This window comes from Zingiber officinale, chromosome 11A (assembly GCF_018446385.1).
Source record: "Zingiber officinale cultivar Zhangliang chromosome 11A, Zo_v1.1, whole genome shotgun sequence".
Classification (NCBI taxonomy): domain Eukaryota; kingdom Viridiplantae; phylum Streptophyta; class Magnoliopsida; order Zingiberales; family Zingiberaceae; genus Zingiber; species Zingiber officinale.
The window spans coordinates 85,702,459-85,709,993 of NC_056006.1; the positions used below are offsets into that span (position 1 = coordinate 85,702,459).

At 38.1% G+C, this 7,535-nt stretch overlaps 1 long non-coding RNA gene and 1 other non-coding gene across 2 annotated transcripts; both read right to left on the minus strand.

The window, feature by feature from the left end:
• Nucleotides 1-806: 806 nt before the first annotated feature.
• On the minus strand, nucleotides 807-1,704 carry LOC122032898. Its single transcript, XR_006126244.1, has 3 exons — nucleotides 1,520-1,704; nucleotides 1,343-1,441; nucleotides 807-1,252 (listed from the first exon to the last, which is right to left on the minus strand). It is a non-coding gene; the product is annotated as an uncharacterized LOC122032898 (long non-coding RNA).
• On the minus strand, nucleotides 1,660-1,731 carry TRNAD-GUC. Its single transcript has one exon. It is a non-coding gene; the product is annotated as a tRNA-Asp (tRNA).
• Nucleotides 1,732-7,535: the final 5,804 nt, after the last annotated feature.

Sequence of the window (7,535 nt, forward strand, 5' to 3'; positions counted from 1 at the left end):
GACCTGCCCGCCCGACCGCTCAGCCAGCTCTATCAACACTGTGCAATCCGCCTTCATCACTTGGCAGAAACCAGCTCCTGCTGGCAGTCTGAGATTATCCGCTTAGGTCATCTCTATTGTAAGTTCAATTTGAATTATGTGTAATTTTAAATTAAGCTAAGTCCCCAAAAAATCTCCGGCAACAGATTATTTTGTCAACAATATATCAATAATAAACTAAATGATGCATATACAACATGATCTATCTATCATAATATGGCAAAAGTGAAATCCGAATACAACGACAAGCGAAGGCTAACCTGAATCCATCGCAAGGGACATTGTTTCTTATTGTTGGAGTTCCTACAAATATGAAATGATCTTCTACAAAATTGGATGACAACCGAAGTTGGGTCTCAATGGGGAAGAGTCTAAGGAAAAGAAGCTCTCCAAAACCCTCTTGATTCAAGATGTCCAAAGCAAAGGAAGTTTCTCCTTATATACAAAGCCCGCCATATATATAAGATCATCCATGTTAAAGGTTATCCATCGTTAATAATTCATTAATGTTAATGAACCGGATTAATGAATCTATATATTGAATCCATATCCAATAATCTAAACTCCATGTATAAAGTGTTAGATCACTTAATTGTAGTTTAATTTCTTTAATAACAACTAATTGCGTAACGAAGATTTAAGCCCACCAACTTGGACTTAATACTTGAATTCAAACTAGCATTACTCGGTTAATTTAACAACTTGAAACAGCCACTAAAGAACGAGCATAAACTAATAGAAATTGCTATTCAGTTGATTTCATTGACAGTAAGCACATTGATATAATGAGACATGAATATCACCAATCAAGCAAGGTGGAAGAAAAAGGAAAATGCAGTTATGATACAGATTGCAAAAGTGAATTATACGTCCAAAGAGCATTTCAGCCTTTCTCGATCACAATAATGAAAGACAGGACTCACTGCCGAAAGGTAGATCTTGCATGTCGGCCTGAACCACCTTGACGCCTGGCGGTGCAAGGAAAACTAGATAGAAACCTTCATGTCAGACCGTCGAAGTTGACATTTTCACAAACAACGCAAGGGCAGCGGAAATCCTACTCAGACTCATCTCCTTCATGTCCCTCGTCTCGAAAGCGGCTCCGCATCCTTTCCACTGCGACAGGAGAGATGTCGACGCAGGTCATGTCGGCGACGCCATCCTTATGAAGCTCCTTGCAGAGCCGCGGCTTGCCACAACCGATCTCCAATACCTAGCAATATACCAAAGAATCCAAATTGAATGCTATAACTATGCACGCATGCCGGACGAGTCAGTGAGAAAGCGAACACGGTGAAGGTACCGAGCGGGGTGGATTGAGGAAGGGGCGGATGAGGTGTTGGAAGTGGGAGTAGTATTTGAACCATTCATAGCCCTCCTCGGCGGCGCGAACCTCTCGTCCCTATGAAGTCAGAACAGAGAATGAGGCAGGACGCGAAGCGAAGGAAAAGAGAGGGAGAAGAGTAGCGAGCTGCCATACCAATAGTGGGGATCGAGATAGGAGGCAGCGTTGAGCTGGGCGACGTCCACGGGGCCACTGCGTCAACCATGATCGCCGGAATCGCCCATCGGTTTAGAAAATAAGCAAACGGGAAAAAAAAATTAGAAAACGTGGTAAAACGCCGTTGCCGGGGATCGAACCCGGGTCACCCGCGTGACAGGCGGGAATACTCACCACTATACTACAACGACATTGTTGAATTGGTCGTCTCTTAAAATTATTATTAGGTATAACTTTACGTAAGGAAGTAGTTGAAGAAAGGTGAATTCAGTTTATCAAGCATGTTAGTCAATTGGGGAGTTGATTGAACGCAAAGATTCATTTTGAGAAAATACTAGAAGCTTGAGCAATTCCAATTGATCAGTGACATAGCCATTTGCCTTCCAGAGATAAAATTTTACCAAATTAGTTGGTTAGAGGGTATTGTAGTCAACTAGAGACAGATAACTTATGATCATTAGGGTGCGTTTGGTTCAAGTTATCATGTATAATCTTGGTTATATGATTACCAGGTAATCGCATAACCAAGATTATGGGGAATAAAATATAACCTAACATTGTTTGGTTCAATTCTAAGTAATGACATAATCTAATTTGACATTTACTATATTATCCTTGTATCAATAAGCAGGAACCTGATCAAAAAAGAAGTTCGCTGGAAACAGTCCCAGCGGTAGAGAGAAAAGCTTATGTCGGACTCGACGGCACAGAAAGGCGTGCAAGAAACAACGTGACACAACATCCGAGTCGTCGGAAAATGGTCTAAACACCGCCGGCAACAAACCTTACGGGCGACGGGAGGTACAATAGAAAATAAAAAAACAACAGAATGCATGAAACCATCCAAATCGCCGAAAGACGAGTTCAACGCCGGTGGAACCACATAATGTTTCCACCTTTCCTCCAAATCCAGCTAAAAACATCAAAAATAAACAAGATGCTCCCAAAACTGTATCCAAATCACCGGTGAGATAAACCTCCGCTTACTTGTCGTTCCACTTAAAAACATGGGAACAAATTCGACAAAATACTCCTAGATAAGCAATCCTACATGTTGGAAAACAATCCCAACTCTGGTAGAGAGAAACTTTGAAGCATGTTTGAAGAGCTTTCCGGGCAGAGGATTCAGCCATTGGAAAAAAAAAAACTAATCCATGACTGTGTTTGATATCTGATTTCTCAAGGAAGTGAATATGAGAATAATCCGTAGCAAAATTTGTGATTGAGAAGAAGTATTGTTACAAGCATCACCAATTCGTTTTTATCTTCTTCCATAGCAAGTTTGCTTCCAAATAAGATGTGTTGGAATAAAGCACCGAGAGCAAGTTGGCATGTCCGCAGACGGGCAGCAGACGGAGCTCATCGGCGGGCGGCGACGAACTCACAGAGGCAGATAGTGCCTTCGAAAGGCTCCTCCTCGGTCGCGACAAGTTCGGCGTAGAGGAACACCGAGAGCATGTCCGCCGACCATGGTACACCCACCTCCTTCCTCGCCCTAGACACCCTTCGTCTGCCCCTACCCTGCGTTCGCTCTTTCTTGCCCTAGACATCTGTTTCCATGAGCAGAACAAGCAGAGGATAATTTTGGAAACATATATCTGTTAACCCCGGAATCATCAAAAACCACCTATTTCGGTGGTAATCCTATTCCGAAATTTGATGACGTTTGCTGACGTGGTGGGAGTGATTGATTACTAGGGAATTGTTTATTACCTAAACCAAACAAAGTTAAATAATATAACCTTACTTCAATAACCAAAGTTATCAACGATTACCCCCAACCAAACACACCCTTAGAGTTATTCTTATATAAGCCTTTGGGAGCTTTGAGCTGGAGAGGTTGCATGAAAATATTCTCGAAACTCCTCTAATCAAGTGCTTATATTGCTCAAATGTTATTTATTCACATCCTATAAAAATAATATCTACGTACTTTAATTTACTAGGTTTATGTTTTGCATATAATAAATAATTTTAAAATTCCATGTGTCTTGAAAGGTTGATCATGAGATATCCACATTCTATTTTTTATTCCCACATCGAATCCTTTCTAATTGATATTTCACGTAATGACTTCAAACTTATGATCCACTTAGAATTCTAAACACAAAAAGTATATCTCAAGAAGTCTACATCCAAACAAAGTCGTTATCTTTCAATGCACAACTATGTATTTTATCACAAAAGTTACTCATATCCTCTTTACAATTCTTACTATTTCTTTTTGTCATCTGTGATTGTATTTTTTTTCTTTTATTTGCTTTCTATATATGCAAGTGATATGTTAGGATGGGGATAATGACATTGTAGAGATCTACGTTAGTAAACCTCTGTTAAATCAAAAGGCAAAGAGTTATCTTAATAGTATCCAACTCAGGAATAGAACCCCAAATTAAAGGGGAGCATAATATTAAGGGAACTTTATTGGTGCACTAATACCTCATGTGCTTGAGAAAAGGTTTAGTTTGTGTTTTTATGTGTTTATCTAGCATGTAGGTGTTGGTTGCTACTCGGAAAACCTAGAGGTTCCACTGTACAAAAATTTTGTACAAAGGTCTGAACCTTTTCCTACCTACCATGTGTTCTTTTAAATTAAATTTTGGATCGCCTGCGGAACTTAACACGTTTGATCCAAAACTTAATCTATTCGTTCTTTTAGGTTTTGACTTGGGTCTCCTGCGGAACTTAACACGTTCGACCCAAATCACCTTAAGTTATTAATTCCATTAAATATTAATTTCCATAATTGGTTCCCAGTACTGACGTGGCGAGGCACATGGCCTTCTTGGATATGGGAGCAACCACCACCGACTAGACAAAACCTTTTATAGAAAGGTAATATTTAATTTCCTAAAATAACTTTAGGTTAACCGAAAAGAACAATCAAATCACAAGGAAAAGAAAAAACAAAAGAACACAACATCGAAAAACATATTCGAAATTCTAGAATCATAAGCCTCTTGTATTTGGTATTATTTCCATAAATAACTAGCATGATGCGGAAAGGAAACTTACTAGTTATACCTTCTAAAAGACCTCTTGATCTTCTACCGTATTCCTCTTCTAACCTCGGACGTTGTGTGGACAACGATCTTCCGAGATGAGAACCACCAAGCACCTTCTTCTTCCTTACAAGTTTCGGCCACCACAATTCTCCAAGAGAAGTAGAGGTCCGGCCACCACCACCAAGCTCCAAGGGATGCAAGAAACAAAACCACCTTTCTCTCCTTCTTCTCCTAGCTAGAACCGGCCACCATCAAGAGCTCCAAGAGAGGTTGCCGCCGGCCATAAGAAGAAGAGAAGAGGAAGAAGCTAGGGCCGGCCACCAAGGAGGAAAAGAGAGGAGAAGAATAATAGAGTTGATCACCCGTGAAGGCACCTCTACCCCCTCTTTTATAATCCTTGGTCTTGACAAATAAGGAAATTTTAATAAAAACTTCCTTAATTCTTTTGCCATTAAAAAGGAAAATTTATTTAATTAAAAATAATTTTTCTTTTCTATTTGTAATGGCCGGCCACCTTAATCCCTTTAATCAAGGAAATTTTAATTCACACAAGAATTAAAACTTCCTAATTTGCTTTCGGAAATTTATAAAAATTTCTCAAATAATTTTTCCCTTCATGGTGGTTAATAAAAAGGAAATTTAATAAATTAAAATCTTTCTTTTAAATATGTGGATAAAAAGAAAGTTATCTCTAAAAAATTAAAATCTCTCTTAATCTACAAATAAGGAAAGATATCAAATCTTTTCTTAATCTTTTTGTAGAAACTAATAAAAGAGAATTATTAATTTTTAAACTTTCTTTTAAATCATGAACATGGTTAAAAAGGAAAGTTTTCTTAAAATTTAAAATCCTCCTTTAATCAACAAATAAGGAAAGATTTCAAATTTTAAACTCTCTTTTAAACATGTAGATGATTTACAAATAAGGAAAGTTTTTACCAAAAATTAAAACCATCCTTTTAAACTACAAATAAGGAAAGATATTAATCTCCTCTTAATCTTTTGTAGAAAGCTATAAAAGGAAATTTTTAATTTTTAAACTCTCTTTTAAAACCATGATATCCACATAAGAAATAATTTTAATAAAAATCCTTTTTAATATTCTAGTGGCCGGCCACCTAAGCTTGGGACTCAAGCTTTGGCCGGCCACCTACATGGCTCATCCACTTGGTCTTGGCCGGCCCTAGCTTGGGTTCCAAGCTAGCTTGGCCGGCCCCATTGGATGGGTAAGAAGGTGGGCATGCGGTGGGTATAAATCTCTATATACTAGAGGCTACGATAGGGACCGAGAGGAGGAATTGGTTTTGGTCTCCCGATGAAATTAAGCATCCCGTGTTCGCCCCGAACACACAACTTAATTTCATCAATAATAATTCATTCCACTAAAGAACTATTATTGAACTACCGCACCAATCCCAAATTACATTTTGGGCTCCTTCTTATCATGAGTGTGTTAGTCTTCCTGTGTTTAAGATATCGAATGTCCACTAATTAAGTGAGTTACTGACAACTCATTTAATTAATATCTTAGTCCAAGAGTAGTACCACTCAACCTTATCATCATGTCGGACTAGGTCCACCTGCAGGGTTTAACATGACAATCCTTATGAGCTCCTCTTGAGGACATTATCAACCTAGTATCTCTAGGACACAGTTTCCTTCTATAATCAACAACACACACTATAAGTGATACCATTTCCCAACTTATCGGGCTTATTGATTCATCGAACTAAATCCCACCCATTGATAAATTAAAGAAATAAATATCAAATATATGTGCTTGTTATTATATTAGGATTAAGAGCACACACTTCCATAATAACCGAGGTCTTTGTTTCTTTATAAAATCAGTATAAAAGAAACGACCTCAAATGGTCCTACTCAATACACTCTAAGTGTACTAGTGTAATTATATAGTTAAGATAAACTAATACCTAATTACACTACGACCTTCCAATGGTTTGTTCCTTTCCATTATGGTCGTGAGCTACTGTTTATAATTTATAAGGTACTGATAACATGATCCTTTGTGTGTGACACCACACACCATGTTATCTACAATATAAATTAATTGAACAACTACATTTATCAAAAAATGTAGACATTTGACCAATGTGATTCTTATTTCTAGATAAATGTTTATACCAAAATCTAGGCTTTTAGTATACACTCTAACAATCTCCCACTTATACTAAAAGACTAAGCTGCCATATCTGCTGCCATACATCTGATTCCCAAACCTTCAACATGTCCATCAAAAGCTCTCGCCTTAAGGACCTTAGTGAAACGATCTATAGGTCATCATCTGATGCATTCTAGGCAGCAACAACTTCTCCTCGTTTATACGATTTCTCGTATTGGGTGGTACTTGCGCTCTATTGTGTTTACTTGCCTTTATAGACTTATGGTTTCTTCGAGTTTGCTACTGCACCAATATTATTACAATAAATTGTAATAATCTTTGGACAAACCAGAAATCATATCTAAGTCTATCTTGAGGTTATTGAGTCATTCAGCTTTTATGGCTACCTCAGAGGCTTGCCATATACTAAACTTCTATGGTCGAGTCCAGAAAAACACCTATGCTTATCACTCTTCCATAGTTATGACTTTTCCTCCTAAAGTAAACACAAAACCCCGAGGTTGACTTATTATTGTCCCTATCCGATTGGAAGTCAAAATCCGTGCAACCCACTAGGACCAAATTAACTGCCTTGTAAGCTAGCATATAATCTCTAGTGCCTCTAAGGTACTTCAATATATGCTTTATCGCAGTCCACTGTCCTTGTCCAGGGTTACTTTGATATCTGCTAACTATGCCCTTGGCAAAACAGATTTCTGATCTCGTGCATAGCATATATTAGGCTTCCGATAGCCGAAGCATAAAGAACTGCCTTTATTTCCTTTATCTCCTTTGATGTCTACAGAGACATATCTTTAGATAAAGTTACTCCATCCTTAAAAAGTAAGAAACCTTTCTTAGAGTTTTG